Source organism: Quercus lobata, chromosome 8 (assembly GCF_001633185.2).
Source record: "Quercus lobata isolate SW786 chromosome 8, ValleyOak3.0 Primary Assembly, whole genome shotgun sequence".
Taxonomy (NCBI): Eukaryota; Viridiplantae; Streptophyta; class Magnoliopsida; order Fagales; family Fagaceae; genus Quercus; species Quercus lobata.
The window spans coordinates 32,682,632-32,698,983 of NC_044911.1; the positions used below are offsets into that span (position 1 = coordinate 32,682,632).

Genomic DNA, 16,352 nt, shown 5'->3' on the forward strand with positions numbered 1-16,352 from the left:
CATCACTTGCATCATTGTTTTCAAAAATTGATCAAATCAAGTTTTTTTTAAGACTCATGGATTTAAGTTCCAAACTGGGGACATTCGCCCATACCTCATTCATTTTCACAAAAAAAAAAAAAAAAAAGACCACCATTATTTTTTATTTATTTTTCCAAAAAAATCATCATCATTTGTTCAAAAAAAAAAAAAAATCATCATAACCAAGATTTCCAAAAATCATGCATTCATTTTAACTAGGGGTATTTAGCTCCACCTCATTCAAGTAAATGCAGATTCCAGCAAAGCCAAGCTAGATAAGTCTAAATTAGCATTACAAGACATCATCAGGTGAATTCTAAACTTGTCTTAGTTAAAGTTTCTACATGATCCAAGGTGACTCCAAGGACAAAGAGCTAAACATGGGAAATAATACAAGATTGTCTAAGAAACACTTCCTTTTCTTTTTCAGGAAAAATGAAATATACAAGCCATACATCATTAGGACTCCGAGTCCGCCTGCGTGAGGATCTCCTTGATCCACCTCTAGAGGAGCCACCTTTAGTATTTCCTTCTTGACTTGTGAAAAAGCGAGGATCGTACTGATGATTTTCAAGTTCGAGGCTCCTGATCCTTTCCTTTAAAGTTCTTCTGGTAGTGTCAGCAGTTTCCATTCGATGTGCCTGAAGAGTCAGCAAAATCCGGTGTTAATTCCACTATCAAGCACAGTTCAAGCCAAAGACACTCAGAAAGCAACATGGCATATCCAGCTCGCATCATTGAGCACATATTGGGAAGACTGAGTGCGAGCCAATGATTGCAAGCCTCCAATCATCCGCATGCTTTTTTCCACAAGAACAACATCAATCTGAAACACAACTCTACCAGGTTAAGAGCCATTCATCAAGCCAAGAAGAAATAAGGACAAAAAACTGAAAAATTCAAGAACATACCGAATCGGGCCAAGGAACATCCGGTGTGTGCTCTGGCCTAGTCAAAGGCATGGAACTATACATTCCATCAGGATTCATCGCATCATACTACCACGCCGGAAAAATGGGATAAGTCTTCATGAAGGAACTAGAAAAGCCACCAGCATGGTGAGGAAAGAGAATCTCTTCCTCTCCCTCTTCCCCTTCCTCTCCTTCAGAAGATGAAGGCTGAAAATACAACATCCAAGTATTGTTACCAAGCAGAAATATGAAAAAGAATTTGCAAGATCAAATATTTGACTTTAGAAGGGAAGAAAAGTACTGTTTTGCCAACCAAACAACCTTGCAGATGAAATTGGATGAATTCAGAATAATTCCCTTCTACTCCTACAACAATATAGCCGTTATGGACCCGAGCAATCACTTCATCTGCCAGAAAGTCAGCCAACCGAACAGTGTGACAAGGAGGAGTTGGAATTGTGGTAGGAGGATACTCATGTTCAACTTGAGGCAACACCTGATCACCAAGATACCAATAACTTCCATGCCCATACTCAAACAACACTTGGCGGCCATTCAATTCTAGAGCCCGCTCACACTCTGCATACCTTTCACATCTAGCCCAAGGATTTAAATCTATCTGAAAAGTCACAAAAGAATTCAGAATGAGAAGAGACTGAACTATAGCCAAGTGCCAAAGACTCCAAAAGAAAGAGGAGGAAGAACTCACATCATCAGCATTCAAATTATCAATCATCAAGCGCCAAATTTCCAAAGAACACTTGGAAGGTGTAGACAAACGATGTTTAGGCAACCAATGGAGAAATGTAGGAAAAAAATCCAGCAACTTCTTCCCAAATTTCAGGACCAACTGCAAAGTACTCATACATCCAGACCTAAAAAAATTTTACAACACCATTACCACATAGCCAAAATAATTTTCCAAAACCCATACATAGCCAAAATAATTTTCCAAAACCTACACATAGCCAAAATAAATATCAAACCTCAACTGCTATACAAATGGAGCCCCACCCAAGCTTGAAAGGCTCCACTTGGAGAGTTGGGTCATGAAATGCATCAGAGTAGCATAGGCCATGCCGCCCCAGTCATAATTCTGGATTTGTTCAATTTTTCTCAACCTCCCCAAGTAGCGCAGATTCATAGTATTGCCTAAATCCAGATACAAAAAAGTCTCAATGAAAAGAAGCATGATCATACGAGCACCCTTTGCCACAGTCTCACAATGAGGAATATTCTCACATAGCCAAGACAAAGGGATATTGTTACTCTTTATTTTAGAAGGCACTACACCTAGAAGTTTCTTGAGTTTAGCTGAAGTAAAGGAATCATTGACAAGAATTCTTTCACCACCTAACCTTAGACCGATGATAACAGAGAAGTCATAAGGTGTCAACAATACCTCCCCAATGCCTAGAAAATGGAAGGTGCAGGTAGTGTCCCAGAAGCACTCTGCCAAGGCAAAAAGTGATTGAAGATCTTTGTATTCATGTGTCTCCTGATTTAACAGAGTTTCGAAGAAAGTGCCAAAGCTTGCTTCATTGATGATGTTTTTGATGCTAGGAGACAGTGTTGCCCACGCATTTTTCAACATTTGGAGACTGCCTCGACTCTTGAGGCTCTGCAACACAAAAGTTTAGCTCATCATTTTCCATGACCAAAACTAAATGTCCAAAAAGGTTCCCACAACCAAAACTCACATGACATAAAATAAAAATTCCGTGACCAAATCACATATCCAAAAAATTTCCTATGACCGAACTCACATGTCAAAAAAAATTCCACAATCAAAACCCACATGACTAAAAAATTCTCAAAAATCAATGCCCCACCACAACAAAAAAATCAATGCCCCACTAAAATTTCACCATAATCAAAATTTTTCACATATTCACACACAACTGCCAAATCTTTCCATAACCATGCACAAAAAATAAAATAAAAATCCTACATGTCTAAGATAGCCATAAAAATTTCCCACAAGTTCATGCTCATGCACAAATAAATTCTCACATAGCCAAAATCATAACCACACAAATTTTCCAAGAACCAACATCACATACCCAACAAAATTTTTCCATAGTCAAAATTTCATGCCAATAAAATTTTTCCCATGTCCAAAAATTTTCCATACCCACAAATCTACCCATAAATTTTTGCCATGTCCATAAAACAAAGTTTACACATGCCAACAAACTTTTCCCATATGCATCGTGAACACATTCATGCAAGCCCACAACACAAATTTTTCACAATGCCAAAATTTAAACCAAAATTCATCCAACAACATCACAATTTACCCACATTGTCAAAATTCCATGAGCTACAAACATTGTCCAAATTGCACCATGATAAAAAAAACACTCCAAGAATGCTCCAAAACCAACTACTCACACAATGCCCCCAAATTGCAACAACCAAATGACAATATCTCACCATGAAACTTTCAATGAAACATGAAACAACATTTTTTTAAGCAAAGAAACCAAAGAAAAACTCACATTGATGTCTACATGACAATATGAAGCATGGGTCATGGGGTCTTGAAAAAGCCCATCCTTATCATGCCAATCAAATGTGGGATCATATTTCTTTCCATGAAAAGTAAGAAAAGAGGATCCCTTGGAGGGAGAAGCGATCTTGATGCAAAGAAAAATGGGTTTCACCAAAAATGGGTGTGTGGTGAAAATGCTAAAAAAACACAAGGATCTAAAGAAATATTGATGGAGATGGAGGAGGAAAGGTTAAGAAGTTTAGAAAAGTGTTTTTTTGTGAGAAGAAATGGTGAGATAAAAAAGAAAAATCAAGAGGAAGAAGAAGATGAATAGTGTTAATGGAGGAAGAGAAGTTGATGAAGATGAAGCAAAAAAGGAAAAAATGGAGAAACAAATAAGTGGGGGGCTAAAATTTTGGCCCCCACACTTAAATTCTGCCAAGAGCTGAGTCAACCCAAAAAAGAAAAAGAAAAAAGAAAAGAGATGAAATTTCATTTGGAATGGATTAAAAATAAAAATTCAAATTCAAAGTTTTCAAGTTTCTTTCAAACCCCAAATTTTCTATTCAAAATTTTTCATTCCCAAATTTTCAATTCCACATTCTCAATGCCCAATTTTGAAGTTCAAACCATCAGTTTTCAAGATTTCAGAAAAATTCAAACCTCAGATTTCATGATCAAAATTTCAAGTCTTAATTTTCAAAATCCTAAATCTCAAAATTTCAGATTTCAAGTTCCAAATTTCAAGTCAAAATCTCAAAGTTTCAAAGTTCCAAAATTTTAAATGTCAATTTCAAAACTTCCAAGTTTCAAAAATCAAATGTTTCTCAAAAATAGAATTTTTTGTCAATTAAACTTTTCTTGATAAAGTTCAAATCAAGAAGGAACAAATAAAAATCACACATCCCAAAAGCAATGGGACCACAAGGCATTCATCATTAAAGTCTAATCCCAAATTTTGACTTTTTGTAGGCAATAACTCCAAATCGAAGTAGAGAAGTCTTTTGATCAACATTTCAACAACTCCAGATCAAAGAAGAGAAGAGCTTTGATCAACATTTCAACAACTCCAAATTGAAGTAGAGAAGTCATTTGATCAACATTTCAACAACTCCAGATCGAAGAAGAGAAGACCTCTGATTGACATTTCAACAACTCCAAATCGAAATAGAGAAGACCTTTGGTTGACATTTCAACAACTCCAGATCAAAGTAGAGAAGTCCTTTGATCAAGAGAAGACCTTTGATTGACATTTCAACAACTCCAGATCGAAGTAGAGAAGACCTTTGATCAACATTTCAACAACTCCAGATCGAAGAAGAAAAGACCTTTGATCGACATTTCAACAAGTCCAGATCGAAGTAGAGAAGTCCTTTGATCAACATTTCAACAACTCTAGATTGAAGTAGAGAAGTCCTTTGATGAACATTTCAACAACTCCAAATTGAGGTAAAGAACCCTTTGGTCGCAGTCAGTTCCAGTTTCAAGGTTAAGAAGCCCTTTGATCACCTTTCTTCAAGTTCCAACTTTGAGAAGCCCTTTGGTTACCTTTTGTCAAGATTGAGGTAGAGAAGCCCTTTGGTCACAGACAGTTCTAGTTTCAAGGTTGAAGAAGCCCTTTGATCGCCTTTCTTCAAGATCCAAGAGGGAGAAGCCATTTGGTTGGCTTTCATCAAATCGAGGTTGAGAAGCCCTTTGATCGACGTTTTAGCTCCAATTTCAAGGTTTAGAAGCCCTTTGGTTATCTTTCGACAAGATCGAGGTTGAGAAGCCTTTTGGTCACAGACAATTCCTTATTCAAGATCAAGATCAAAAAGCCTTTTGGTCACCCCACTCATCAAGAATCATTTCTAGAGTTTTCAACTACCAACTAAGTCAAGTTTTTTTTTGTCAAAAGATAAGGCACTAGTTCTATGTTCCAAGATTTCAGGTTCAAGGGCTAGGTAATCTTTGAAAATTCACCCTCAATTAAATCATGGTTGCTAAAATCAGTGTCTTTGTTTTACATTGACATTCGCTTTCCAAGCTCTGTCAATGAGGGGCATTCTGTAGACACTCGATTTTGCACCCATGATTTAATCAAGGAAGATGACTTGAATGATCATTTATGTACCCCGAAAATCATGATTGCATTACATGCATCAATTTGTTCTTGCATTACATGCATCAATTTGTTCTAGCATTACATACCTTAATTTGTTCATTGCATATCATAAAAATGATCTTTAGATTCTAATGATCGCTATGGTATGTTCAGTTTCCAAATCGGACCATTGGATCGAAAAATATTGCATAATCAAGTTTGCACGGTCAACATGCATTGTGTTAAGGTAGAGTTGACCACGCAAGATTAATTTAAATTAATTCTGATTGGTTAAACAATTAAAATTAATTAAAATAATTTTGTGATTGGTTGATAATTAGTGTTTAAAATAGGATTGCATGTATAGGAATAAAAGGGATTATTGGATAATAATAAAATTGTGGATAATCTGAATTTTATCAAGATTTATTTTAGGGTATTTATCTACAAGATAATTATTCTTGAAAAAGCTTGAATTATCCAGAAAAGAGATAAAAATCATAGGCTAAGGATGAAAACACGTCTAGGTACAAGGACCAGATCAAAAAAACCTAAAAAGAGAGTCCAAAACACACCTGAACACGGAAGAACGTTCGGCATCCAAGAGCACCATTCGGCACTTTTGGAGTGCTGAACGGCACTTTGAAAGGGCCGAATTGTCCCCTTTTGGGCTTTGGCCCAACTCCTTTCAAGTGACAATAAGGTACACCATTTTCGACTTTTTCACGGAAGGATGCATCCAGATTCGCATTCTAATCGTCTGTGCCTATTTTTTAGAGTTTCCCACCTCTATAAATAGAGACTGGATCTCATAATTCAAGGGACCTTTTTTACACTTTGAGCAGCATACATTTTTAGTCTCTCAAATTGCTCATCTTTGCTGATCCTCTCTCTGATATTTGCTACTAAAATTAGGGTTTTTAGGTTTCAAATATAATTGAATAAATTTCTTTGAACCCTAAAACATCCTCTCAAGAACAAGAAGTACTCCATGCAAGGGGTTGTTTTCAATCACCTTATTCTTTTTCTTTATGCTTCTTGTTTATGATGATGCATTCTTTTTGTTATCCATAACATGAATTGTTAATTGTTGTTTGGTTTAAAACATGATCTTGATTTTTTATATAGTTGTTATGATTTCTTTCTTAATTTTAATTATCTGTATATAACCAATTCTTTTTCTTAAAATCAAAAAATAAATCTGCATCTTTCTTAGATGTAGATCAAAATTTTTCTTAATCAAAAAACGGATCTACATCTTTCTTAGATGTAGATTTGAATTTTCTTCAAAATAAATGGATCTGCATCTTCCTTAGAAACAGATCTGAATCTTTCTTAATCAAAAACTGATTTGTATTTTTCTTAGCTACAAATCTGATTTTTTAAAACATATGCAAATTTTGAAACAAAGAAAAAGATTATGCATGATAGTGTTTATGGTTGTTTGTTTTATTTTAATTTGTGTAGCATAAGTTTATGTTATGAATGAAATCCTCACCATAAAAAAATAAAATAAAAAATTCCATATTTTTGAACATATAAAAACAGATCTAATTTTCCTGTCATCAAAAAATCATTTTTTTTTTTCATCACAAAACAGATCTGACCTTTTACAAATCAAAAACCATTTTTTTCTAAAAGTTCTTAAAAAAAATTGAATTTTTTAACAAACCAAAAGATTTTGTTTTAATTAAATATATAAAAAAAAAAGATTTGAATTTTCTCCCCAAAAACCACTTTTTTTACACAATAAAAACAAATCTCATTGTTTTTTACAAACTGAAATCAATTTTTTTTTACTTACAACAACAGATCTGAATTTTTTAATAAAAAAGAGAATACATTCATAAATAAATTTGTGTAAGTTAATTTACTTCACATGTTCAACTTATCATTCATAGCATGCATAAAAAGGGTACATAGGTCATAAGAGTCTAGAAAACCAGACTCTGTCTGGGCGAAATGGATGCCTAACATCTTCCCATTCTATAACCTAGCTTCCGAATTTAGGTCTTTGGATAAGTAGATCTAAGCCTTGTCTTTTCTTTTATTTTGGGTAAAATGTAACTAGGACAAAAAGGCATTTAATTATTTGGTAGTTTGTAATTAGGACCCAAAGCCATGTAATTTTTAAATTTTCAATTATGTAATTTTGTATACAATCAATAAGATGAAATGATTCAGCTGTGTAAAGTTTATTTAGTTTTTCTTATTTTTTGTATAAAAAATAAGTGGCGATTCCACACCACTTATCCAAAAAGAGAGATGCCCTAAAAAGCACTCCAAAAATCTCTCTTTTTTTAGAGGCCCAATTTTCCCGATCTCTCACACCCACCAAGACCGCCTCCAGTTCCAAAGCCTTTACCATGCCTTGAACCACCACCAAGTCCACCATCTCCACCTCCTCCTCCTCCTGCTCCAACTCCACCACCAATGGCTCCTCAGCTCCACCACCTACACTTGCCCTAGCTCCAAAACCTCCAACTTGACTTGATCCACCTCCTACACCACCTCCTCCACCACCACCAAAGCCACCTCCACCACCTCCAACACCACCACCACCACCAACACCACCCCCACCTCCAATGCCACCATCTCTACTTTCATCTAAACCACCTTCACCTCCACAACCACCCCACCTGCCACCACATCTTCGGCAGCCTCCAAATTGACAATCGTCATCATCATGGAATCTAGTTTTGTCAAGTTTGTCATCTCCAAGAGTACTCATTGCACTCAAATGGAGGACAATGCATGGGACAAGAAGACTAAAAGAAAGCCATTTCGAAGAAACAACCATTGCTAGATCTTTGATATTGCGCTTTTATAGTTAACTTTTCTCTGTATACATCTTTTGCATGAAAGCTCTCCTTATATAGCTAGGCTTCATGCACCCACTAGTGACTAGTCATACCCAATAATTCTACGCTAACCCACTATACAGTCATTAATGGATGCATGTAATGTGACGCGTTGGAACCGTTGGGAGATTGGCGGGAACAATGAATATGAAAATGGAAGTCAAAGAAGAAGACTCAACAAGTTGTATACTTGTATGTAATGTAGGACTTGGCTAAAGTCGATTCTGACCCTGCAATTCGTTATTAAGTTCTCTATCATTAATTCTTGTTAGCAAGAGGAAGCAAGTAGCCTTGTACGTGATTGGAGTACCAATTTTACCTGTTACAATTCATGAGTTTTTAATTATTAGATTATAGGTGAAAATTTACAGCAACCTCTACATTAAGGGTCATTGTTATGTAGTTTTTATTTTTTCTATATTGTAATTGAGAAAACAAAGTAATTTTTCATTTTTAGATGGTGACAAATTAAAATCCATGTTATTTTTATTTTGGTTAATTTGATCTTGAACAATGACACAAATTTCATTTTCATTCAATAAAGAAGTTCATGATTTTTTTTAAAAAAAATTTCTCTTTTAATTAAATTATGTGTTAGAAATAATTAAGTAATTAAATGATTAAATTTATCATATTTCAATAACTTAAATTTTTGAAACAATCATTAATTTAACATTAAGTAACATCTCTGTTTGTAAAATATTCAATCTAGGAGCTAAATATGACATTGTTGGTTAACAACCTTAAAAGACACCCCTCAAAAAAAAAAAAAAAAAAAAAAAAAAAAAAACCTTAAAAGACTCGATTGTCCGGCCATTTTTGGTACGTGGTTCTCCCAATCCTATGCGACTTGTGTGAGAGCATTCTTCAAAACTTAGCAATTTGGCCGAGATTTTGGTACCTGGGTGATATGTGACGTGTGAGGGGGTTCTTTGAAACTTGGCCACTTTGGCCATTATTATGGTATCTGGTTGCTATATATGTTACATATGCGAGTGTTAAACGTGACCTAAAATTATGCTTCTAATTGAAATTCGCAAGGTAATTTCCAAACTCTTTGGATGACCAGGCATACAGCACAGGATGCGTTTGCATCCAAGTCTAGAAAGTTCGAGAGCCATGAAAAATAGCCAAAAACTGCTATCGCGTTAGGCCCGCCAAACATGACTATATTTCAACCACTCTTAGAGCAGAGTACTTCATAACTTTTAACCTAACTCTTATAATCGACTCGAACTAAGGGAACACTTGACCTCAAGAACCATAACGTAACTCTAGAAAATAATAAAGGTTTCTAATACTTTAAGAAATCCAACCTAAATATCTTAGAGAGTTTTCTTATTGCCCGAACAATTAAAAAAAGTAATGATTTTTTTTTTTAATGGTGGCTAGGACCTAGAGAGGATTTTATAGAGAGAAATAGGATTTTGGGGAAAGATCTTAGAGCATCACCAGCAACCTCTCCAAATTTTATCTGTTTGGAGAGTGAACCGTGCATTTTACCTTTTGCCTACTTACTTTTTCAAATACATTTTTCAACAAATTTTCTATTCCATTCTCTATCTCATTTAAATATTATTTCTTCATTCATTCATTATTATTTTTTTATCATCATTTATTCTTCCTATATTCATTCCCAACAATTATATTTTTCAACAAAAAGTGTTATATTTACAATATTTTTCGCAATACTTTCACAAGAATCACATCAAAATCTTATGTGGAAAGTTGTTACTAGTTTTAATTTGAACCCACTGCTAAAATTATTTTTTTTACTCACCAATATTAACTAATAACAATCTATTACTTAAAATTTATTGTGAAAATATTATGGTAGCATATCTCAATTAAAATTTTTTATTTTTTATATTATTTTTCCTTTCTTTCAATTCATTCTCATCCATTAGTTTTCATTTCATTTTTTCTTTTTCTTTTTTCTTGTTTTTATCCTCCACACACTTGTCCAGCCTATCTCTATCCCCCCCACCCCACCCCTTCTTTTATTTTCTTTTTCTCCCTCACATTCAAGAACACTCCGGACTCTCTCTTTCATTCTCTAACTCTCTCTCTCTCTCTCTCTCTCTCTCTCTCTCTTTTATTTATTTTTTATTTTTTTTATTTCTACTTGACTCTAGAACACTCTCTAGCATGATCTTTTGACTTCTATTTTCTTTCCTTTTCAGCTCACTTCACACACACACAGCCGACATGGCCTTCGTCTATCTTTTTTTTTTTTTTTTTTTCTTCCTTCTTTTCTTGTTCTGATTCACTTTGTTGTTACAATGGAGCTTGATAGGCTTTCATGCTCTTGATCTGTTGTTTTTGTTTTGATTTTTGATTTGTTGTTCTAATTAAATTTGTATTTTTCCCTGTTCTTGATTTGTTGTTTCTATTCTGATTTTAGATTGTGTTTGTGTTTTGATTGTGTTACCGTTTGAGAGAGAGACAGATGAATAAAGAAGAGAGGAGGAAACAGAAAGAATTTTTTTTTTTATTCAGTCGGGTATATTTTTAAGATAAAATATTCTTTAGACATGTTACAGTGATTGCTACAGTGCTCTCAATACCTGGAGACCTACTATAGAAAATCTATAAAAAAAAAAAAAAAAAATTGGAGATGCCGAGTCTGTTGGAGGGATTTTTTAAGGTGAACAGTGGCTTTTCTCTCTAAAATTTGGAGATGCCGACTCTGCTGGTGATGCTCTTAGAGCATCTCCAGCAGGCTCTTCAAATTTTGGTACTATTTGGAGTGTGAACAGTTCATTTTATATTTTGCCTACCTACTTTTTCATATACACTTTCCAACAGATTCTCTATCATTTTCTCTATCCCATTTAAATATTACTTATTTATTCTTTCTTTAATATTTCTTTTTCAATCTTCTTTCATTCATCTAATTTTAATGAGAAATTTTAGTGAGAAGTGCTACGTTTTTAATATTTTACAATATTTTCACAATAAATCATATGTGGTAAGTTATTACTTATTTTAATTTGAACACATCACTTAAATATTTTTTTTTCAATCAGTATTAAATAGTAACAACCCACTACTTAAGATTTATTATGAAAATATTGTAGTGACATTTCTTAATTTTAATTTCTTATTCTTTATTTTATTTTTCCCATATCTTTTTTTTTTCATCCACATGTTTCTTTTCTTTTCTTTTTTCCTCTTTTTTTCTCCTCCACACCTTTCCCTTATCTCTATCTTCACTTTTCTTTTTTCTTTTGTTCTCTGGCACTTCGTCTGAGCTCTCTTCACTTTACTTTTTTTTTCTTTTCATCTCTTCGTCTACTCCACTAGAGCTCTCTTCACTTTTCTTTTTTCTTTTTTCTTTTCTTCTCTTCATCTACTCTAGAGCATTCAAGAAGCTCTCTCTTTCTTTCTCTCTCTCACACAAACAAATTCTCTCTCATACACACGTAGATCACCGATAGAGAAGTGGAGATCGTCGATTTTGTGCTTCACCGTTGTTTTCTGATGAGAAGCAAAGAGAGAGTTTTTTTCTAAAGAGAAGCAAGAGAGAGACGGAGTGAAGAAGAAAGAGAAAGGAAGGAAAGAGAAAAAAATATTTTTTTTTAATTCAACCAGTATTATTTTAAGGGGAAATATTCTTTGCATAAGCTATAGTAGCTCTCCAGGCCTGGAGAGCTACTGTAGCAAATCTAAAAAAAAAAAATTTAGAGATAGAGAGGTTGTTGGAGGGCTTTTTTGGTGTGTTTACTCTCCAAATTAGGCTTTAGAGAGCTTATTGGAGATGCTCTTAGGCGAGCAAAATCATCCCTATCCTAATCCGACTAAAGCGATTAGGGTTCTAGATTGAATGCAATCAAATCATTTATAGAAATAGGAAATGTTTGTTGCATACTATTTAGTGCACGCAGTACACACGCTCCCCAAGTCGAAATTGTTACTCAAAGTCACAAGTTTTCTTGTTTTTTTAGGAGTGTGTGTATTATATGTGCAAGTTAATTTATGTGTGTAATAGACACTCTCCTATGAAAATAAATGAGGGAAAGTAGATGTACACCTCCTCATGTAGGTGTAAGATTGCATTAGAGGGGCATACAACAATCTAGAATAGAAATCAAGAAAACATGAAAAATAGGCTTGACTTGATTACAAATCTAGGTTGTGGTGACTGGAGAGATTAATTCTCATGTTTGATTATCACTGAGACCTTTCCTCGCCAATTAGGTCACGATCTTATAGATAACGATCAATATAAAATGGGGTTTTATAGTTGGGCATTCAAACCAAATACCCATCATTATTTGTCGTTGCATGGCTGATCTTTATGACAACCTGGAATGTTATGTAAAGCCGAAAAAGTGAATCTAAAAATAATTTTAATTACTGCATGCACCTTTCAAAACCGATGTATAAATTTTAAAATACAAAAAAAAAAAAAAAAAAAACTTTTTTTGAGAAATAAATAAAAAATACTTTAACACATTTATATATATTATGTTATAAATGTGACATTATTCATATTCTTTTCAAGTTAGGGTTTTTTTTTTTTTTTTTTTTTTTTTTTATAGAAGGTTTTCATGTTAGTTTATATTTTATAAGTACTTTTCTTCTCTAAAAAAAAAAAATTTATAAGTACTTTATAGGAAAGTTTATATAATTTATCCAAATGAAAAATGTAATCCAAAACATGCCCTTCAAGTCTATTTTAGTTATTTCCCTTCTTGCGGAGGATGCAATATTTCACCGACTACTCCTAACGTTATTAACAATTGATAAATACCAGACGTGCATGTTGAAAGAATGAATTATGTACAAGTACTTCTCAATGGTGCATGAAGCTTTCAATTCCTGCCTGAAATATCTATCCTATTATGGAAAATAAGATTCAATTTTGAGAAACACAAGAACACTGGTCAATCTAACACTCAATGATTATATTCAACATGGATCGTAACTTTTGTCACAACTTGCTCGTACAAGAACTCTAGTCAATCTAACACTCTCAATGGCTATATATATTCAACATGGATCATAACTTTTGTCATAACTTACTCATGTGGTAAATTGTAAGTGGTGGAGTAAAAGTGGTGGGTTTATGTGAGTATACAACTCTACCATTCATAACTTACCACATAAGCAAATTGTGAAAAAAGTTATGACAAAAGTTGTGGTACTAGTATTACTTTGTTGAACATATATGATTATTTTAATGGTGGCCCCAGATATTAGTTGATCGTTGTTGTGAATCTTTTCAAATGAGATTGGAAATGACATTATTTTGTCCTTGCCATACACACCAGGACAAGCAGATGCAGCCTCTAATGGTGCATCCTTTGGTCCTTGGAAGTAGCCATTTCCAAATGGGTTTGTAGTTGTACCAGCTAAGAGGCTAGCCAGGTTGATGACCATACCATCCAGACCCACATTATTGTTGGGGGCAACCAAGGGTGGGCTCTGGGGTCCATAGATGGGCTGGTGGAATGGCCACTGGGCATTGAGTCTCCGAATTGCCAACCCAAATGTAAGCAAATTTGTTGCTTTTGCCTTGAACAGATGCACCTGTTAGAGATCCATGGCTTCCACACTTGCTCATACAAAAACCTTCAACTACCACGTCATCTGATGTCAGAACTACGTTGATGGCATTTGCTTGGGCATCTTTTGATGCTAACTGTTCTATTTGCTGATTTGAGAGTGGAGGGCTTCTTTGAGTTGCTGAGTTGGTAGTATTTATTAGTGGTTTTCCACCAGGTTGCAACAGAGGGTTGGGCTTTTGTGGGTTTGGAAGTAGAAAGGGAGGCAATGAAATCTGAGATAATAGCTCTTTGAGAGGGCTTGAATTTGCCATACCGGATGAGATTAATGGAGATTAATAGTTGAATTTGCCATACCATATGCTTTCCAACTATCATAGTTTTTACATCATTTGAAGGAAAAATCATCTTTTGAATAAATTTTGCAATTATAAAATAAAGGTGTCACTAGAAATAAATTTTGACGTATAACAATATCAGTCTTGGAAATCCTGATGGTAATCATTAACGTAAAGTTACAATGGGCTTCTTTCAAATTTATGAGAAAGATGATGATGGACTTAATGTGAAATACAAAAGATCCAATTTCATTTTTGGACAGCAGATAGAGCACCAGAAGAATTTAGGGACTAAGATTGTTTTTTCTTTTATTGTGGGATATATCTTACATGAATATTTACATGCTGCATAAATTTCCTTACTGTGTTGTATTTGTAAGACTTGTAATTGAAGACTAACGAGACCAATTAGACACTGAATATTGGTATTTGTAAAGAAAAAAAAGGGGGAAATTTATAATATTATGACATTTCTCATTTCACAGATGAAGGTTTTACTGTGTAGTTACAACTTACAACCAACCAATTAACTAGGAGTATATCATTAAAGAAAATGAGAAATTAAGGGTCCTTTTGGTACATATGTTTAAACAACAGTTTTCATTATTTAAACACCACAACACATATTTTCATAACACTTTTTCATCTACATGTATTTCCACAATACTTAAATAACATTATTAGAAATCTCTTACTAAACAAGCCCTAACATGCATAATCTGCAGTACAAGATATGTAGGCTTTCCCACTGAAAGATATTTCATAGTTTAAGCTACTATTAATAATAAAACGATTTTAATGCAAGGATAGAAGCTTCACAAATAAGTTGACCCTCTTTTAAGTTCTAACGTCCACCACCACCACCTATGCCTCCACCACCACCACCTCCAACAACCCCACCTACACCAAACCCACCACCATGACCTGACCTGACCCTCCACCTATGCCTCCACCACCACCCCCTCCAGCTCCTCCTCCACCTCCAACACCCCCACCAGCTCCACCTCCTACACCAACACCTACACCAAACCCACCCTCATGGCCTGATCCTCCACCAATACCTCCACCTCCACCTCCACCACCACCTCCTCCTCCTGCACCCCCACCAATACCACCACCTACGCCACCTCCAACTCCAAAGCCTCCACCATGCTCTGAACCACCACCAAGTCCACCACCTCCACCTCCTCCTGCTCCTCCCCCACCACTGCCTCCAATGCCTCCTCCAGCTCCACCACCTACACCTCCCCCAGCTCCAAAACCTCCTCCTTGACCTGACCCACCTCGAACACCACTTCCTCCTCCACCAGCACCACCTCCTACACCCCCTCCAGCACCACCACCAACACCACCCCCAACTCCAAAGCCTCCACCATGACCTCCTCCACCTCCAATGCCACCACCTCTACCTCCACCAAAACCACCTCCCCCACCAATTCCTCCACCACATCTCCGTCGGCCTCCAAATCGACAATCATCATCATCATGGAATCTAGTTTTGTCAAGCTTGTCATCTCCAAGAGTACTCAGTGCACTCAAATGGAGGACAATGCATAGGACAAGAAGACTCAAAGAGAGCCATTTCGAACAGACACCCGTTGCTAGCTCTTTTTAATATAGTTAACTTTGCTGTACATCTTTTGCATGAATGAAGACCCTCCTTATATAGTAAGCTTCACCCACTTGCCATAGCCCATATCTGTAACTATAAGCTACTCCACCAACTAAACAGTCATTAATGGATGCATGATACTGTGAGTCTGTGACGCGTTGGAACCGTTGGGTGATTGGCGCAAACATTGATTATGAAAATGGATCAAGTCAAAGAAGAAAACTTGAAGTCGAACAAACAAGCTGTATGTTGGACTTGGAGATAATGTCAATTCTAACCCTGCAATTCGTTAGGTTCTCGTGTCATTAATTCTTCTTAGCACGAGGAAAGCATGTACGTAGTACTCAAATGAAGTGCCAATATATACTTCCGGCTTAAATTCATTAGTTTTTAATGATTTGATTAGTGAAGAAAATTTCAAGCAACCTGCTCCATCATAAGCATCATTGATCAATGAATGCACCAATTTAAAAAGGTTGTTTCAATTAAAAGTTGAAAATGGTGAGGGAGAGAGCTTGGAAA

General features: G+C 35.3%; 2 pseudogenes; both read right to left on the minus strand.

Moving 5' to 3' along the window:
• Window positions 1–13,278: 13,278 nt before the first annotated feature.
• Window positions 13,279–14,754, minus strand: LOC115956013 (annotated as a pseudogene).
• A 144-nt stretch (window positions 14,755–14,898) lies between these two features.
• LOC115956751 lies at window positions 14,899–15,829 on the minus strand (annotated as a pseudogene).
• Between the last annotated feature and the right edge of the window lie 523 nt (window positions 15,830–16,352).